Raw genomic sequence first — 18,851 nt, 5'->3', positions numbered from 1 at the left:
TCTGGCTGCAAAGGGTGGCCTGAAACTGGGCAGAAGCTCACTGAAAAGATTGTTGAAGGAATGAATGAATCACAGTACTTGGATCCAGTGCTTTTGTAGTCAAGACACTGAAGACCTCTGCTTATTACATATCAGACGAGAGAACAAAGATTCAATGAGGGAAGAATCAGGGGTCAAAGTTAACAAGATAACATGGAAAGGGATAACACTTAGTGTCTCAACAGAAGATGGAGGGGGTGACAAACATGGTTTAATACAAGTTCATGTATAAAGGGTCCAGAAAACACAGACACTGACCACAATTCTATAATACACAAAACCGAACGGAAAACTGGGAGGATGAAAACTGCTTATCTTTCCTAGGTTTCTAGCCTAAAACACAAAAGGAAATGCCTGTAAGGACACCTTCATGAATCATCTAAGCATTTACAGAATCACAGCATTTTACAGTTGGGAAGAACCTTAGAAATCATTGAGCTCAAACTATTTTCACATAGGAGGAAAACAGGAAATCAGAGAAGTTAGATGACCTACACAAAGTCACAAGCCAACTTGGTTATGAGACACAGATTATAAGCCCTATCTTTTGACAGGCAGTTGTTCTTTCCATTGAATCCTATCAGTTCAGGCTGAATGCACTTCATCTTAGGCTGCCCAGTGTCCTGCTTTAGCCTACAGAATTCTGGTTTGGGGGATCTCTTTCTGAGCAGACAGATAATATAATCTGATTGGCTATGTTGGCTTTTAAAAAACACATTAGGAACTTGTTGCTATTATCACAGCTAGGTTTATATATCATTGAAAGGCTTTTTTGGGGACATATATCAGAGAATATAGGCGCATCAGAAAGAAATTAGTCTAACAAGTAATAGCTACATCTGAATGGTAAATTTGATCGTGGTTAAGCACCAGATTACAGATGATAAAGAATCTACCTGCAATGTGGGAGACTTGGGTTTAGTCCCTGGGTCCAGAAGATCCCCTAGAGAAGGGAATGGCAACCCACTCCTGTGTTCTTTCCTGGAGAATCCCATGGACAGGAGTCTGGCAGGCTACAGTCCATGGCATCACAAAAGAGTCAGACACAGCCGGGTGACTACACTTTTTAAGTACTTTTTAAAAACAGACATCACACTATTTAATACTTAGAGTGCCCTAATGTACAGATGCAGAGGCAAAGACAGGTTAAATAATTTGCCCTAGATAACTGAGTTTATAAATGGCAGATCCAGAATTTGAGTCTGTTCCTATGAGTTGGAAATTCATATTTGGAATGACTTCACTATAGTATCTCCATAAAAAAAGACATCTCACAGAATTCCTAGGGTCGGAGTTACTAAGAGATCCTTGAGATTATCTTTGTCCACTTCTGTCATTTTATACATGAGGGAGTGGAACTAGCCTTATACCCCAAGCATTCTGTCTCTTAAATAATCTACTTTCTCCTATATGCTGACTGACTGCATGAGACTACAGGTTCCACCTCGACATGCGGCAGGAGAACCAGCTCAGCACACTTCCCTCCTCTCCTGGTTTAAGGCGCTCACAATGACAGACTTGAAAAATGGACATGCTACGGTGATGCTCCTCCTCAGGATGCGGTGGTTGGGTAGGTTGATCATGCCCACCCACCACACTTTACAGTATTTCTACCATGTCCCAAGTGTCAAAACTCTAGACCAGACTTCCCTGGTGATGCAGTGGATGGGAGTCCACCTGCCAATGCTTGGGAGGCGGGTTCAATCGCTGGTCAGGGAAGATTTCACATGCAGCAGAGCAATTAAGCCAGTGTGCCACAACTACTGAAGCCCGTGCACCTAGAGTGCTCCACATCAAGGCAAGCCACTGCAGTGAGGAGCCTGCACACAGCAACTGGAGAGTAGCCCCCGCTCGCCAAACTAGAGAAAGTCCATGCAAAAAAGCAACAAAGATGCAGTGTCAAAAATAAATAAAAATTTAAAATACTTAAAAAACCAAACAAAACTCCAGACAAAGAAACACTCACAAGGCAATGCAATGACAATGCAGTTACAAGGATCATAAAATGACAGAGGCAGCCCCATGAACACTGAGGAGGTAGGGTTGGAAAGAAATCAAGCCTGAAGTTCACTCGTTCACTCTTAAAGAGTGAACAACAACTGGCCAGAGGAACACATATCGAGCAAAAGTGTGGAGACTGGTTGCTTGCTGATCCTCCCAATACTTGTAACAGCAAGAAGGATGCCGCACAAAGTGAGTAGGAGCGGGAGGAGGAGCGAAGTACTCTACAGGTGTGCCTGGCAGGACACTGAGCTTCTGAGAACCACAGCCCTGGTCAGGACATTTGAGAGCTGATGTGTTATCCCTGGAAAGTACAATGTCCGATCTTCCTACTGTACTCACTTCTAAGGTAGAAATGAACCAAGGAACTGGTTTATTAAGAACACACAACTGCTTCCGATGCATTCTTTCTCCCAACAGATTTTGTTATAATTTCACAGAATCGAAAAAGGTAATAATTATTCTAACACTGTGTACATATCTACTATCTAAATGCAGCTTTTCATGTGATGAGCCAGATTTCCTTTTAATTAAAATTATGATCTATTTGAAAACAATTATCATAGCTTTCTTCTTCCCTCTGTCATCGTCTAATCATCAAACCTCTGCAGAGGCATCCAAAGGGGGACTGAAAGTAAAAAGTGGACTCCTAACTCATCAGCAGTTTGCAAAAAATCTTTAACTTCCTACTACCAGGGAACTGGCTTTCTCCCACATTGTATACACACATCAGGCAAAAGGGACTGCAGGTCTGTTCCACTGAGACAACTTTCAAAACCAAGAGTAGAGTGGGTTAAAGGGGGACACAGATATTTGATTGACAGGAGGTCACATTCCATTGGCAGAGGAATAAAGAACTTGTCTCCATGGAAAATCGGAATTAAAAAGCTTAAAATATTCTTTTAAAAAAAGAAACATTGTTCTGACACCCAAAAAGGACAAATCAAATTGGTCTCCTCGCTCAGCCCCTGAAAAGGAGGAGGAAACAGTGGAGGACTAAGTGCCAGCTTCATCCTTAACGAAGCCGTGTGACCTTGGCCAAGTAACAACTTCTCTCAGTCTCGGTGTTTTCACTTGTGAAACAGTGAGAACTATAGCCCATCCTATCCCACAGTGTTGTAATAAGCACCAGCAGGGAAAGTATGTGAAAACACTGAAAAGTATGTATTACTATACAGAGGCTAATCATCCTGAAAAGTTTTAGTATATGTGACCATGGTCTAAACCAGTGCTTCACAGGAGATCCAATGACTACCAAAACACTCTTGGACCTTTTGGAAATATTTTTAGGAACTTTAGCTTCCAGGCAAATGCAGAGTTACCATACTCTTATGTAAAAAGATACTGCAAGAAAAATACAACACGACGCTAATACTTTTGATTATAAAGAACGTGGCAGGAGTAAGAAGCAGCCAGGAGGGATAGGGTGCTGATTAGGAAGAAATGGTCTGCATCTCCTAGATGCCAGGACTTATTTCTCACTGAGGTTTGTGAAGCATGAAGAACAGACAACAGCTGGGAATTTAGGAAGGGAGTAAATCAAGCTGCTGTTATTCATGTTCCCAGAAAGAAAAGGCATGGATGGCAACAAGTGATAGTTACAGGAAAGGAGAAATTACATTCTTTGCTGATTTTCCCCATTGTCATTTTAACAAATTTTTCTCCACCACCCCCATCCCTGCCACTAACTTGTGCACAAGGCATCAGGGTGGCATGGGAGTCCCCAGAAGCCACTGTTAAATACTGATCCTACTGAAAAACAGACTGTTGTTGCTTTTTAGTTGCTAAGTTGTGTCCGACTCTTTGAGATCCCATGAACTACAGCCCACCAGGCTCCTCTGTCTATGGGATTATTCTAGCAAGACTACTGGAGTGGGTGCCATTTCTTCCTCCAGGGGATCTTCCTGACCCAAGGAACCCTCACCTCCTACATTGGCAGGTGAGTCTTTACCACTAAGCCACCAGGGCTGAGACTGCCAACTCCTAAAGCAGGAGAACTATTTTTCAATGTTCCTAACTTCCTTTCCCAAGACTGCTACCAAACAATAGATCTCTCACTCAGGGGTTGTGCAAACACCACCTGGGAGGGTTTAGAAAACTATGGGAGTCGTTTACTGATGTGCCCAATGTTTCCTCCAGGAGAGGGTGCTAGGGCATTCCAGAGGGGGAGTTAAGATGCTAAACATCCTTCAATTCATGGGAAGTCCAGGCAAGGAGGGAAAAGTTCTACCCCAAATGCCACAACTGCCTCCTGCTGGGAAAGATGCAATTTGGCCTCCCCTCCCCCCTCAGCTACACTCACCCTAAGCGAACAACATGCTGCACCCTGTACATGCTTCGCACTTCAGTTTCAAACCTAGCTGCCTTCATCTCCTGGCTCAGGTCAGAACATAATGATTTTGGCCTATGGCTGTTGAACAACTTAGAGAAAAATAGATCAAATGGAATGCACTCATCAGAATAAGCTAAAAAGTAATTGTAGATTTGACATAAGGCTCTAAAGAGGAAAATACGCTCCACTCCAAACTTTTCTATAGACTCCAAGAGATCACAGTGTCATTTGAACTGATGCTTCAAGAAGCTTTGGCTCTGAGTTGGGAGCAATCTGTTCAAAAAAGGTGAGTTTAGAACACACTATGCCAAAATGCAAGGCACAGAGATCAAAGTCCATGGGGGGAAGTCCCTGCCTTACGACTAATACAGCTTGTGACTGTGACAAGGGTGCTCCATTTCTTTAGGCCTCTGTTTCCTCATCTGTAAAAGGAGACGTTGGATAGTTTCCAGCATTTGCTCCGGAAAGGCTATCAGAAGCCGCCTGGAGCACAGGGCTGAAAAGAATGAATACACTGGGCTTGATCACTGTGACCCACACAATGACGAGGACTTCAGGACTGGTGTAGGCCAGCCAGAGCAAAATTAAGAAATGAGAACCAAGCATTAAAATACAAACATCAGAAATCTGGGGATCCTTAAGGCTAGAAAACCCACCCAGGTCCCACCTACTGTTGGTCAACATTTGATTACGATTATTCTGTGCTGTTTGGTAAAATTTACTCTGCAAGCTTTCTGCTTCATGGATGAATGATACTTTTCACCAGAGAGATCTGAGGGCACAGGAATGGACACATGACAAGTCTTTGCACATGTCAAGAGAAATATACACATATGTACAAAGAGGCTGTTTTATTCAGCCTCAACTGAGATCACGTATTCTTCAGCAAACACTTGTGTTTGATTTGTCGTCAGCTTGCTTACACAGCACTATTTGGGTTTCAAGGATTAATTTATTTGACTATATTCATTCCCATTCCCTATTTTCCTTCAAGTCCAGCAATTCAAAGTAGTAAGAAAATCCATCATACTTCTTTATGCAAAGTGTACTTTGGTTTTACACTAGAACTCTGAAGTTATCTTTTCTTTTTAATAATGATGAGAAAAGGTATAGATTATGTGCACCAATGTGGTTATCCTACTGTGATACTCTCTTAACAAATTCTAAGAGTTATGCAAGATGATCATAATATGCTGACAGGATCAAATCTCTGGAACACACAGGTTACGTGCCACGAATGGTCAGGTCAATCAGCTCTTAAAGGTGATGCTAAGAGAGATGCCCTTTTGACTCTGTAAAGGGCAACACAACTGTTGTTTTAAAGTGTGTCCTGCTTGCTGATTTCAGCTAGCTTGATAAGATATACTCTTTTCCTTTTCAGTAGGTCTCAAAGGCCTGGTAAGGAGCGGACACTGGCATTTGTGTTGATTTATTTTGGTGGTGAACGGACACATAGGAAATGGTAGAGAAGCTTGTTCCAACCCAGGCAATCTTACTGCTTTCATAAGCCCATAAAGATACTAAAAATGAAGCATCAGAACAAACAGAAGATGATGATGTCAATAGAGGAAAATGAGGCTGATTAGACAATCTCACATGGCAAAAGTGGTATTTAGATTTTGGTTGTGTTGGTTTTAGGTCTTTCTTTCTCGCAAAGGAGAGTTTTTTGCACGTGTTTGGTACAGTGGCAAACACTCAAAGAATTTAATTTTTATTTGTTTTTGCTATCATTCTAAGGCTTCTTCTAGTTTCACGTTTCAGCTGGCTGTTCAAGTAGCTCAAAATGAAGATGTCTGAATCCAGACCTCACTACCATGTAGCTTCATTTGTTTAAAAAGGAAGAAAAAAAATGTAAGACAACACCCTTTGAAGATGCTGCATAAAAAAAAAAGAAAAAGGCCACTGATTGACTACAGTAAGATTTTAGAAATATACTTAAGATACTTGGGTGATATGTTAAAACTTCATGCTCCCTAGTTACCCAAGTAGGTGATTTAATTCTGAAAAACAGGTATGCATCATTATCCATGAATTCAGTAACTATCTGGATAGAATGCTATGGCTGTGGAAAAACCTAGAGGCTCACATGTGAGAAGGTTTACATGGTCCGAAGGCTAGGGATGCATTTAATTAACGTCCTCTCTCTTGCCAGGAAGAAGTAAAATTGACTTTTTATGGTCTGAGCCACCTCTGCCTATACCTCCCGAGTCTATCTGGGAAGAAAGGACACATCTGGCTCTAGAAAACTCTTCTGCAGGACCTAACTTCCCTTGAGCTTCCTTGAGCTCCATCCCAGGATGTTCCTAGGCAGCTGGCAGGCGGGTATTGAACCTCTCAGAAGTTGAGCTTTCATTCCAATTTCACTGTAGCACTGCAGCATCTGATATAATCCCTTAAAGGCTCTCAGAGTCTGGCCCTAATCTCCCTCCTAAAATATAACTCAGAGAAGATGGGAATATAGATGGCAACATAGTCCATTTTTCTGCACAGATCAACACAGAAGGATCGTGGTGAAATCATATCTAATGTCTATTTTCTTGGCAACTGATACCCTTGGGGCTGTAGAACACAGCTAAATAAATGGAGTAAGTCATATAACCAGGCTGATTTGACTTCGTTATTAATTCATCTTTACTTAACCTCAGCTGGGGCCTCACAAAAAGTAAGAAAAAAAATAAGCTACGCTACATAGCAAAACTTCTGCACACCCTCCCATTTTCTAGATAACTATAATAGGATGTTTTCTTTCTTCTTCTGTTAGAGATTGTGGTTTTAATCAGGAGCAGGATCAACCCCCAAAGAGAGTGCGACATATGTGAGGAACACTTCTGCTGTTGCAGTGGCTGGAAGCAAGGATGCTGCTAAGGGCATTTAATGATGCTCAACTGGGCAGCCCCTCACCATCAACTTACTGGGAATCCATAATGGAGATCCATTCTAGACAGTGGAAAAAAACAGGGCATCTGTGCCAATAACTGTGATACTGGTCCAGATCCTGTCATGTAGGGCTGGGAAAGGGGAAAGTGACAGAAGCAAAGGCCCTGTGGGCCCCTCTCTTCCGACCCCGTTGGCTTCAGAAGACGAACGGGCTGCAGCAAGAAAAGCAGATCTATTTCTGCTTTCATCTCCACCTGAGTAGACTGGAGGGGCACAGGAACTTGAGGGAGAACATGAACAAACTCTCCTGTTGGCTGATGTTTGCCAGTACCAAGATAAAATGAAAATCTACTCTCACAACATGACTGCCAACACACCAGTCTAGATTTCTGTATCATGGGAGAATACTGTGGCTATCAGTTGGAATTCATTCATCAACAAATATTTACCAAGCACCAACTATGCGTCAGGCACCGTATTTACCAAGCACCAACTATGTGTCAGGCACCACTGTACATGCTGTAAATGTACATACTGTGGAGGGGTAGACAGGACGCTTGGAGGCCACACAAAGAACTCCAGTTTTACTTTGAGTGAAACGGGAAGCCCTTGTAAGAATGGCATCCGGGGATGAATAAACATACAGACAGCTACATGTGCAGAAGTGTGTACATAAAAATGATTGCCATGTAGCCTGCTAGGGCAAGACTCCTAAGTGGTGTTCCCATGTACATGAAGCAGAGTCCCAGGGGCCACTGGCAGCTGATGTCTAGATACTGTTTATCCCACCTTCTCACTGAACAAAGACACAGGGCACACGGCACTGCCTGGGGAAGAAGCCTGGAGGGCATCACCCCACCTCCCTCTGAGCTCGTGGGCGCCGCTGTTACAATCTCCACCATTCCTGGATGGTGTTAAATCAGCCCATTTAACAACAAGAAGCCCCATACAAATCTAGCTTCCGATAGTATATTCATTTTTATTAACTAGTTAATTTAAGGCTGGCTTAGAACTGTAATACTTTGGCCACCCGCTGCGAAGAACTGACTCATTTGAAAAGACCCTGATGCTGGGAAAGATTGAAGGCAGGAGGAGAAGGGGATGGCAGAGGATGAGATGGTTGGATGGCATCACCAACCCAATGGATATGAGTTTGAGCAAGCTCTGGGAGTTGGTGATGGACAGGGAGGCCTGGCGTGCTGCAGTCCATGGGGTCACAAAGAGTCGGACACGACTGAGCGACTGAACTGAATCAGCCAACTGGCCAGTGTGCGGCACTGTCTTCTCTCTCTCCATCCCATATCCTCAAGTTGCAACTCTGGTCCTATTTCCTGTGTGTGCAGAGAACCCAGGTGACTGAGAAGTCACTGGTTCTAGTCTGGTACTCAGGCCTGATGCCTCTGGGTTGCTGCTCCTGCTGCAGGGAGCCCTGCATGCTTCTTTCTCAGTGGAACAGAGGGCCAGAGAGCAGGCGTATGCGCTCTGCATATTTAAGAATGGAGGAAAACAAGGCAGAATAGTCAGTCTAAGACGACGTGTTACATGTATCCAGGGGCTTCACAGAGGCCTGAATCTCCATGGGGAACGAGAACCCTAGTGTTATAGGACTCTCACTGTCATACCTGTCAGCCCTGACCCTCAAAGGTAGAGTAAAGGACTGTAGGGTTAGTGCTGGTTCTGTCTCTCAGGGCCACCATGCACAGCTATGCCCTATACACCCTGATTCATTCTCGGGGGGCCATCTGCACAGATGGCCTCAGGCCTCAGGTTCTTCACTCGAGAAACAGGGATCACATTTCAAATACATTATAGGATTGTCATGCATGTTAAATCAGGTAATTCACTATTTAAGAAGCATGTACCAGTATTGGTAAATAGTAAGTGTCTACTAAAGTAATTCAGAAGAGTTAACCATTTCAACTTCAACCCCTGGTGGGGCAAGGAATAGTGTGATATGATAGCTTCCAACAGGCGACGTGAACCTTCAATCTGGACTGGCCATGCACTACTAGCCTTCCGGCAGATTTTCCTGGGGTCTATGGGTTCACCAAATATCCTCATGTCCACTCCCCACCTTCGAAAATAGCTGAAGATGCAGCTGAACAGTTGCTAATCACAACCGAGTTAGCTGCAGCTATTACCCTCATCACACAATTCTAGTCTAAGACTCCAGAGCCATCCTTTTCTGAACGATCCTTTACTACACAGCCAAGACTGATGAGACAAGCCCACAATCCAGTTGCTGTTTAAAAGGTACATACCAAGTGGAAAAGAAACGGTAGCCTTCCACAGAACACGTTGGTCAGAAACAGGAACTTAGGGGGGTGTTATCCGCAGTCTGGGTTTAGAATCTACAAGACAGCAGCTGTAGCATCAGAGGAACCAGATGAGGGAACAAATTCCAGTTTATCAAAGGCACTGTCACATGACATGGTCATCGAATCCACTGCCACCTACACAGGACCAGTGCCTCCGAAGGATGGGGCTGGCTCCAGCAGGACAAATTTCCATCAGGATGTTGAGAACCTGAGCAGTAGAGCGTGCTAGCTAGTGTACTACCACTTGCCCCAAACACCATGCCAGTGTGGTCCTAACACTCACATCTCTATTCCATTGGCTCAGAAGTAGCAGGGACAACATGGTAAGGTTGTGTTGATCAAAAACCACAACTGGACTTCTTTGGAGAGCTGGGGACAGAACTATAGGACCGTGCATTTTAATTATGTATTTCCAGTTCCCCTGGCCACAGAACAAAGGATGACAGACTGGTAAATGCTCAGCTGCTACATGGCCTCTTACACAGGATTTCCTTGTTCTAGGAAATGCTCCCTATTGATTAAAGGCCTACTATAAAGCAGGCAATATTCCAGGTACCAGGTTTCACTCTATGGTAGCAGATGAAGCAGAGGGAAATCCCTGCCTTCCTGAAACTTAAACGGTAAGTAAAGGGAAAAGATATCAAATGAGTAAATCGCACAGTGTGATGGAAGGTGATGAGTGATATGTGTAAAAAGTAAGGGAGATCATGTCAGGGAGAGGTTGCCCCTAATGCACACACACATGCATACTCATGAACCAAAGTGTGTACAGTGGAGCAGCCAGGCCTAGGGTGAGGAGATGACTTGTCAAGGTTTGTTCCCGACCTTGGAACGCAGCAGCAAGCCACCAACAATCACTGCCAGACCAGGAAACGGCCCTCAGGACTCAGCTGAAGCTCCAGGCCCTCCTCAGAGCTCCTCCTGATTACTCTTTCTCCCACGAACTTCCACAGATGTTCTATGATCACATCTTCATTTGCTGCCTTGACAATTTGAATCTGGCTTCACAAGCACACCATTTTTCCCTAGTGCACTTGCCACTCCCATGCCACCTAGCGTACCCTCCAGAGTTCTCGTGCACACAGTGGGACAATCAGAGCAAGTGGGGTACCTGGGCTCTGCGTTTCAGGGAGCCTGCATGGTCATGGAGGAAGGAGATGGGAGCAGAGACCCAGCAGGTGATGATCGTATGAAAATCTTTGTTCATTGCTTGGTTCGTTTGGCACACAAGGATGGCACGCTGGCTCCACAACAGGCAATGGGCATACAGAGATGGATGGGGAACATACAGACATGTACACAGATCATCAGGATGCTAAACCAAGGTTTCCTTGACAGCACATACCTAGACCTGGACTCCCGGGGGTGATGATGAAAGGAGAACAGGGGCCAGACACTCTAAGCTGAGAGAACAGAATGTGGTTCTGGACACTTCAAATGCCTCTGCTCAGGAGGAGGGCTTAGTGGGGGTGCCGGGAGGCAAAGCTAAAAAAGATGAACAGGGGTCAGACCATGAAGAATCTGAAATGCCTTATTTTGAAGGCAAAAGAACCACCAAGACATTATAAGTAGGGGAATGATGTGAGCAGAGGTTCATTTTACACAAGTCTCTGTTATAGGGGTGGACAGACCAGAAGGACTATGAGAACACAAGCAGGAAGATCCATTAGGAGACTGGGATCCTGTCTGGAAGAAAGATTAGAAGAAATCGATTCTAGACACTCTATGGATTCCTGGTGTTATGTCCAAGAAATGGAGTGAATGTTGGTCCTAAAAAGGCCAGGTCTCAGAAGCTCAAAAAGAGCCTTAAATTTCTACTCAACCACAAATTCCCAAGGGCCAGCACCAAGGACAATCTAACAACAGAATTCAGCCTGTCTCTTCTCCAGCTCACTCTCCATTTACTTTTCTATTTTTAATCTCCTTTAAATTTACCAGTCCTATATTTTAAGGATGGAGAAACAGACAAGTTAATTCAAGTTAGTGAGGGCCCTTGCATAAGACATGGAGATCAAACCAGGTCTTTCCTGGCTGTCAGAGCCGTTAGGGAATAGGTGAAGAAGCAACAGGAAAGGAGCTGCACACAAATGTTGGTGATTGTCTGGATGATGGAAGTTATTACTCATCTCATTTTTTCTATTTTCGCAAAAGTGTCAATAACCATGTTATTTCTTTAAAACAACAACAACAAAACAGAAAAAGGAAACCACTCAACCTTCTCTTTAAAAAACAAATACATACATTAAAAAAAAAAAAAGGAAGCTGGTTAAAACATGCCTCCCTGAGGAAAGCTGTTAGGAACTGTACTGTCCTCTCTCTGGCTTTAAATCTTTGATGGAGGCTTCCCTGGTGGCTCAGTGGTAAAGAATATGCCTACCTATGCATGAGACATGGGTTCCATCCGTGGTCTGGGAGGATCCCACATTCTGAGAAGCAACTCAGCCCGTGGGCCACAACTACTGAGCCTGTGCTCCAGAGCCCAAGAGCCACAACCACTGAAGCCTGCGTGCCCTCGAACCCATGCTCTGCAACAAGAGAAGCCACCACAATCACCACAGTGAGAAGCCCGAGAACCACAACTAGAGAGTAGGCCCTGCTTGCCACAATTAGAGAAAGCTTGTGCAAAGCAACGAAGACTCAGTGCACCCAAATAAATAAATCTTTAAAACAAAAATTCCTTGACGATTTTCTATCCAAGTCTCCCTGGCAGGTGCCACCATGCTCACCTCATCCGCCGCCCCACCCAGGTAGGGGGCCAAGTGGCTTCCCCCCCAGAGTCCACACCTGCAGGGAGCATGAGTGATGGGTGTGCACCAGCTGCTCTCTCTCAAGATAAGTAAGGTGCAGCCCTCCATGGGAGATGCGGTAGATGTATATCAGTGTCCTAACCAACAGACATAAATGCCATAACTCCAGCCGCTGTCCATAAATACCCAGCGGCAGGAACATCCTTAAACAGCCCACTGGGCCCAGGATTTAGGGGGCTTCCTTACATGATCATGGGCTGAAAAGTGCTTTTAGGGGGGTGTTAAAGAGGCATGTTAGGTAAACTCACAGATCACCCAAATAAATAAGGCGTTCTTGCTGTGTGGAGAGGCTGCGTGTGCCCTGCTCGGCAGCAAAGAGTGGAGAGAGGGTTATGGAGTCTGGAGGGCAGGAGAGGAGATTCGTCAACCACACGACCCCACTGCAGACACAGGGAGGCTCATTCTGAGCAAGCCTGAGCGGGAGAACAGGATACCCCGTCTCACCCTGGTGCCTGTCATCTCCTAGAGATTTATGATGTCAGGGGACGCCTTCTCAGGATGACACACTCCATGATTATGTTGGTTATCCTTTAACCACCTCCCATCATCTACTCCTGCCTTTAAGCCCAGGCCATCAATTTGGCTTTTCATACAAAGCTCTGCTCCTAAACCAGCAACTGGCTCATCTCTCCAAATCAGTGACGCTCTCCAGCTCCCAGGAGAGGGATATATTAAGTATCAATCATGCGTATTATTTTACAATATAATTACTTTGGCAATTAATCCATAAGAAGCATTGCTCTCCAGATCCGAACTTCTGCCAACACAAATAACAAAGCTCTTGGAGAGCGGTCACACGGCTGGAGACTGAGATTCCAGGGGAAGAGAGACAAAGGCGGAGACAGAAGAGACTGCAGGGTGAGAGGAATCTCCCCAGAGTGTCTCTCAAGCCTCGCTTCGTGAGACCAGCAGAGCCACTGCTTCATTGAGGACAAGAACAAATCCAGCAGAAGCGAGGGAGGGAAGGATGACCCTCCTGAGTAGGTAAAAAAGGCTCAGGCTCTTAAGAGGCTCATGGGCTGCGTTCTGTAGGGAGTGAAGACACGTATTTTCCAAGTGAGATCTGGAGCATGGCACCTCTTGACAGAAACCCACTGCTGGTCCAGGAGGGTGGGCCACTGTCTTATTTACTGCTGTGTCCCCAGAACACAGTGTACATTCAATAAATATCTGCTGAAGGGAGGAGGAAGGAAGACAGGCTGTGCCAGACTCATCGCGTCGAAAGGCACTCACCTAGCTGCCCTCTGTCCGCTCCATCAATCAGCCAACCTGTCTTCACCCACAGGACCAAGAAGTCTTTGTCAGACAGTGAATTTTTAGAAGTCAATCCAATTTCCCAAATGTAACTGTTGTCAGTTTTGGCCTCACAATAATCTAATTAAACAGTAAGTAGCAACACTCACTGTTGAAATTTTCTATCCATTCTCCTCTCCATCCCTCCGGTGCAGAAGGAACAGTAAAAAGGCTAAGGTAAGAGCAGCAGCAGGAAAGAGCGGGGAAGGAAGTGATAATTGCCAAATTGGATAAGCAGTCTCTGAATACATGAAAATTAACAAGATTTGTTTTGCAACAGCTTTATATCTAAGTGAAAAAGAAATCACTGATAGGATGAGGAAAAAATTTCATTTGCTTCAAAGCATTTAGAACTTTTCCTTGGTATTTCTTTTGTGTGTTAGTCGCTCAGTCGTGTCTGACTCTTTCTGACCTCACGGACTGTAGCCAGCCAGGCTTCTCTGTCCATACGATCCTCCTGGCAAGAATACTGGAATGGATTGCCATTTCCTTTTCCAGAGGATCTTCCCGACCCAGGGATTGAAACCTGGTCTCCTGCATTGGAGGCAGATTCTTTACCATTTGAACTACGGGAATTTCTCTTATTATCCGCCAAAGGAACGTAATGGTGGTAAATTAAGTAAGGGCAGCCTGAGAGAGTTAAGGGAGAGTAAAGTGAGGAATCCAAGTAAAAGCACTGAGCACAGGTGCTGTTTCTCAGGCCCCACCACGGAAAGCACTCTGCCTGCCCTCCTTGCCCATTAGAAGGCAAGAAAAAAATAAAAGTATCTTGGATCAACAAAGAGGAAATGGAATTGAAACTACAGAAGACAGGAAAAGGAATCGTGAATGAGAACTGTGTGTGGGAGATGAAGCCAGAGGGAGGAAAAGTTCAACGGGAGGGAAGAGAATATTCTAGTACATGGCCCTCTGCTCCCATTAGCAGACCTCAGAGGCTGCGGGTGAGGGGGTGGGGCGGGGTGCCAGAGTGAGTCAAACATCTCATCACACCGATGTTTTCTTCTTTCCTAACTACCTGCTTTTCTTACTTGTCTTACCATTACCCACACTAGGAAGAAAATAAAAAGGTCAAGATATATCGATAAAGATGTTTTATAGGCATCTACATAAATAAAAACGTTCTAGTTAATTACTGGCCTCGAAATATTGGGTATCTGACACTTTCAATTTTGATAAGCAACTTCAGAAAAAACCTGGATCGGTGTAGTCTGTCATGTCAAAAATGAGTTACTGACACGCAAAGCTGAAGCAAACAGCCATAAAAATCTACCAAAGCTGCTCTCCTTGAAGGTTGATGGATCTGCTTGGGAATCTCCAAGGCTGTTAAGGCCAAGGGTCTGAAAAGATAAAGCTAAGAGTTCTTAATTTTCAGCCTAAAGCTAATAGTTTCTCAGTGAAGCTGGCTTTCTCCTGTTCCCCAAGTGGGTTCCATCTATTTGCACCTTCTGCGACTGCCGCCTGCCCTTTGGAAATCTGTGACGATCTCTATTTATGTCCACTCTTGGTTCCTGGAGGTAGGGATATGGTCCTGAGAGAAGCTAACAAATGTGTGGTGGTAGTACAACTATGGAGCAGAAGCCCGGGAGCTTCTTAGAAGTGTGTGTCAAAAGAGACACACATACAAGTTGTTCCTGGATGAACTTGTAAGAACGTAAGTGACCTTCCTGCTCCCTATTTTTTTACTGAAGAATGTGTGGCTCCTGAAGGGAAGTGGAATTTCCAGTTCAGTTCAGTCGCTCAGCCGTGTCCGACTCTTTGCGACCCCATGGACCACAGCACGCCAGGCCTCCCTGTCCATCACCAACCCCCAGAGTCTACTCAAACTCATGTCCATCGAGTCGGTGATGCCATCCAACCATCTCATCCTCTGTTGTCCCCTTCTCCTCCTGCCCTCAATCTTTCCCAGCATCAGGGTCTTTTCAAATGAGTCAGTTCTTCGCATCAGGTGACCAAAGTATTGAAGTTTCAGCTTCAACATCAGTCCTTCCAATGAACACTCAGGACTGATTTCCTTTAGGATGGACTGGTTGGATCTCCTTGCAGTCCAAGGGACTCTCAAGAGGCTTCTCCAACACCACAGTTCAAAAGCATCCATTCTTCAGTGCTCAGTTTTCTTCCAGTTAGTCAACAGATATTTATGGAGTGTTTACTATGTGCCAGGGACTGTGTCAAGCACGATGGATACAAAAGAGACAAAGACAGACTCTGGGAGTTGCGAGTCAACTGGAGGAGGTCTACATTGGACAGTGTTCTAAGCATAAGGCAGAGAACTCTGGGAACACATTACAAGGGGGAAGGGCTGACCCTAGCCCAGAAGTCAGTTAAGTTCTCTGTGAAGAGGGCAGAAGCTGAGAAGAGATGGATGTGACCAATGTGGATTTTCCAACACACGGCATGAAACAAGGCCAAATAAGAACTAAGGAATCCCATGCAGGAGAAAGCAGCATTCTTTTTTTTTTTTTAAGTAATAAAAGACAGAAGCTGAGGCATGTGCTGAGGTTCCCACCCGCACTACTAAGGAGGGGACCAGGATTTGGGAAAGGCCTCGTGAACTTAGGCCCATTCTTCAACCAAGCCAACCCCACGTTTCCACTTTCCACTTTTAACCATCACATTCTATCCCAAACAATGTAGCTTTACCCCCTAGAAGGAATTCCTTTTCTTTAAAAAAAAAAAAATTAAAAAAAAAAATATTTGTTTATTTGGCTGTGCTGGGTCTTAGTTGCAGCATGCAGGATCTTTTATTGCACCATGTGGGATCTACTTCCTTGACCAGCGATCGAACCCGGTACCCCCACATTGGTAGTGCAGAGTCTTAAGTCACTGGACCACCAGGGAAGTCCTGGGAATTCCTTTTCAGAGTATCTCTCGACGTTAAGAGACTGTAACTTATACAGCTGAAATTTAATTGGGAACTTCCATTGCTCCTGAACGCACTGCTTGGGGATCCGTCACCGAGAGCTAATCGCCCCACTCCGCTGTACCACACAGACGATCTAAACACAGGTATTACAGCAGAAAAGATCCCTTCCAGCTCTTCCAGATGCGGCCATGAGGACAGACCAGCTGAGGATCCCCTACACCCCTCAGCAAGCTGGGGCTAATGCCAGCAGAGGAAGGGGAACGTCACAGTAAGACCATAGTTTAGTCTCGTGGGCGGGAAAGAAGGTGCTGCCTAGACACCTCCATGTTGAGGCCTCCTCAGATGATGGCATCCATGCGAACAGAATCCAAATCATTCCATCAAGTCTGGGCTCAGAATGGCCACTTCCGGCTTTGCTGGTCACTGGATTAGCAGCACCTCACAGCAATGAGTTGCTCATCACACAATTAACACCCTTTCAGTCCCACTTTTTTTTAAATGGGGAAACTACACATATCTAGCAAGTGGGGGAGCCTGAGTGTAGACTAGATGGGAACCAGTTCCCAAAACCTGTTCTCATAGCCACTAAGGCTTTGTGTGCGCAATGGAGACTTCATCATTTCCAAGACTAGGAGGAAGGGAAAAAAAAAAGGGAAAGGTGATTTAGATCATTTCCAATCAAGATTGGTCTGTAAATAGGCAGCACTGACATCACCGGAAAACCTGTCAGAAATGCAAGGTCTCTGGCCCTCTTCCAGGCCTGCTGAGTGTGAAAGGCAGGAGGCTAGAACTTACTGGGAGTGGGTTCCAGCACCATGTGGAAGCGCCCAGGGACCCTTCCGTGACTCTAAGGAAATAGCACACCTGCAGCAGCAAGTGGGCAGTGCCAGTCGGTTCCCGTCAGGGTCATGGTGATGACAGGCCCTCTGAAGCCTCCACTCCCAACCGCAATCCAGAATTTCTTTCCAGCGCAGTGAGAGGAGAGCTGAGAGGGGAGCGGAGGGATCAGCAAGCAGGCTTTCTCTTCTATTCAGCATAAAACCAGGCCCACCAGACAAACCAGGGAAAGAAAAACAAGTGAGAGAGGGACTAAACACAGCTGGCAATTAGCGCTGACAAAGGCTGAGGGAAGCACCTTTTCCTTCCGGAGGAAATCTAACCCGCACTTCACCCCAGGCTGGGGCCAAATCCTGAGAAAGCAGGGAGCTCAGGAAGGAGGCAAAGGAGCGTGCTGTGGAATGGGAATTTCTTCCCCAGGTGAAGTTCAAAATAAGTCCAGATGACCTCTGAGTGACTTGAGCAAAGGATGTTTGTTTGTTTTTTTAATTTAAGCAAGACTACACACAGGCATATGCTATAGTGGTGCTTTTACGTGCAAAAAACTGAATCAATGACAACAACAAAAGGAACCCACAGTTTTTTTGGGTTCCTAAATGCTGCTGGGGGACTGGTTCTATTTCAGATGTTAAGAATGAAAGCTGCAAACGTGTTTTCTCACTGTGCATGCACATCTCATCTTCCAAACATTAAGAGATTAAAATCCACCTCCTCTAAACTTAGCTCATTAAAGGCAATCTTCCTGGTAAGTATTAAACTTGAACTGCTTTGAAGCTGACTGCAAATAAAGGTCAAACTATTTTACTTCTTTTTTTTAACGATTTAGGGAAAACAAGCTGCCATGAGGGCAGGAGGTGGAGGAACTGAATGAGCGCTGAGACCGCACCATTCAAAGGGATTTGAGAGCAGAGCTTCATGTGCTTGCCAGTTCCCCATCCTATCAGCCCTTCCCTTCAGATCTCTGCACATTTGCATTGTTCAGTGTAAAATGAGTCAGGAAGTGCAAAAGTGACGGTTCTCATAGCAACAGTTAACAATCCCACATTGACGTACTTCAGCAGTATCGGCAGTCACTAATTGGGCTGCTGCTAAAGGTGAACCCTTAATATACCGCATGTGTGAAGTGGGCGAACCAGCATTCCAACACTATTTGAAACTTATGTATTTCTCAGCTTATGTGTTTAAACCTGTAGCTTTAAAAAGTGGGCACGTGAAGAAAAACAAACCCCGTGTGAGCCAATGCTTAGCACAAGAAATCTCGAATCCCACCGACCTAGGAACTTAAGACAGTTGGGCCACTGACAGGCCCAGGTCCTACATGAACACATGGGAGAAATTTGAGCAAAGGGTGTGCCCTTAAGAAGCAGCCTACCCCAAGGAAGTCCAAGGCAGCTTCTCGGCTTCCTTGGAGCCATCCTAGATGCACGTGGTCCTCGTCTCATTAGGGCCCTAATTACTCCTCTAAGATCTAGATTGATTAGCAT

General features: G+C 45.0%; 1 protein-coding gene across 2 annotated transcripts in view; it reads right to left on the bottom strand.

Annotated features, from left to right (window-relative positions):
• Window positions 1-18,851, bottom strand: part of SND1 (staphylococcal nuclease and tudor domain containing 1) — a 425,720-nt gene that overhangs the window by 118,640 nt on the left and 288,229 nt on the right. The gene's annotated exons all lie outside the window — the stretch shown is intronic.

The sequence above is a fragment of the Giraffa tippelskirchi genome, chromosome 10 (genome assembly GCF_054371585.1).
Source record: "Giraffa tippelskirchi isolate mGirTip1 chromosome 10, T2T-mGirTip1v1.2.pri, whole genome shotgun sequence".
Classification (NCBI taxonomy): domain Eukaryota; kingdom Metazoa; phylum Chordata; class Mammalia; order Artiodactyla; family Giraffidae; genus Giraffa; species Giraffa tippelskirchi.
This window is presented reverse-complemented; position numbering and strand designations above follow the sequence as displayed.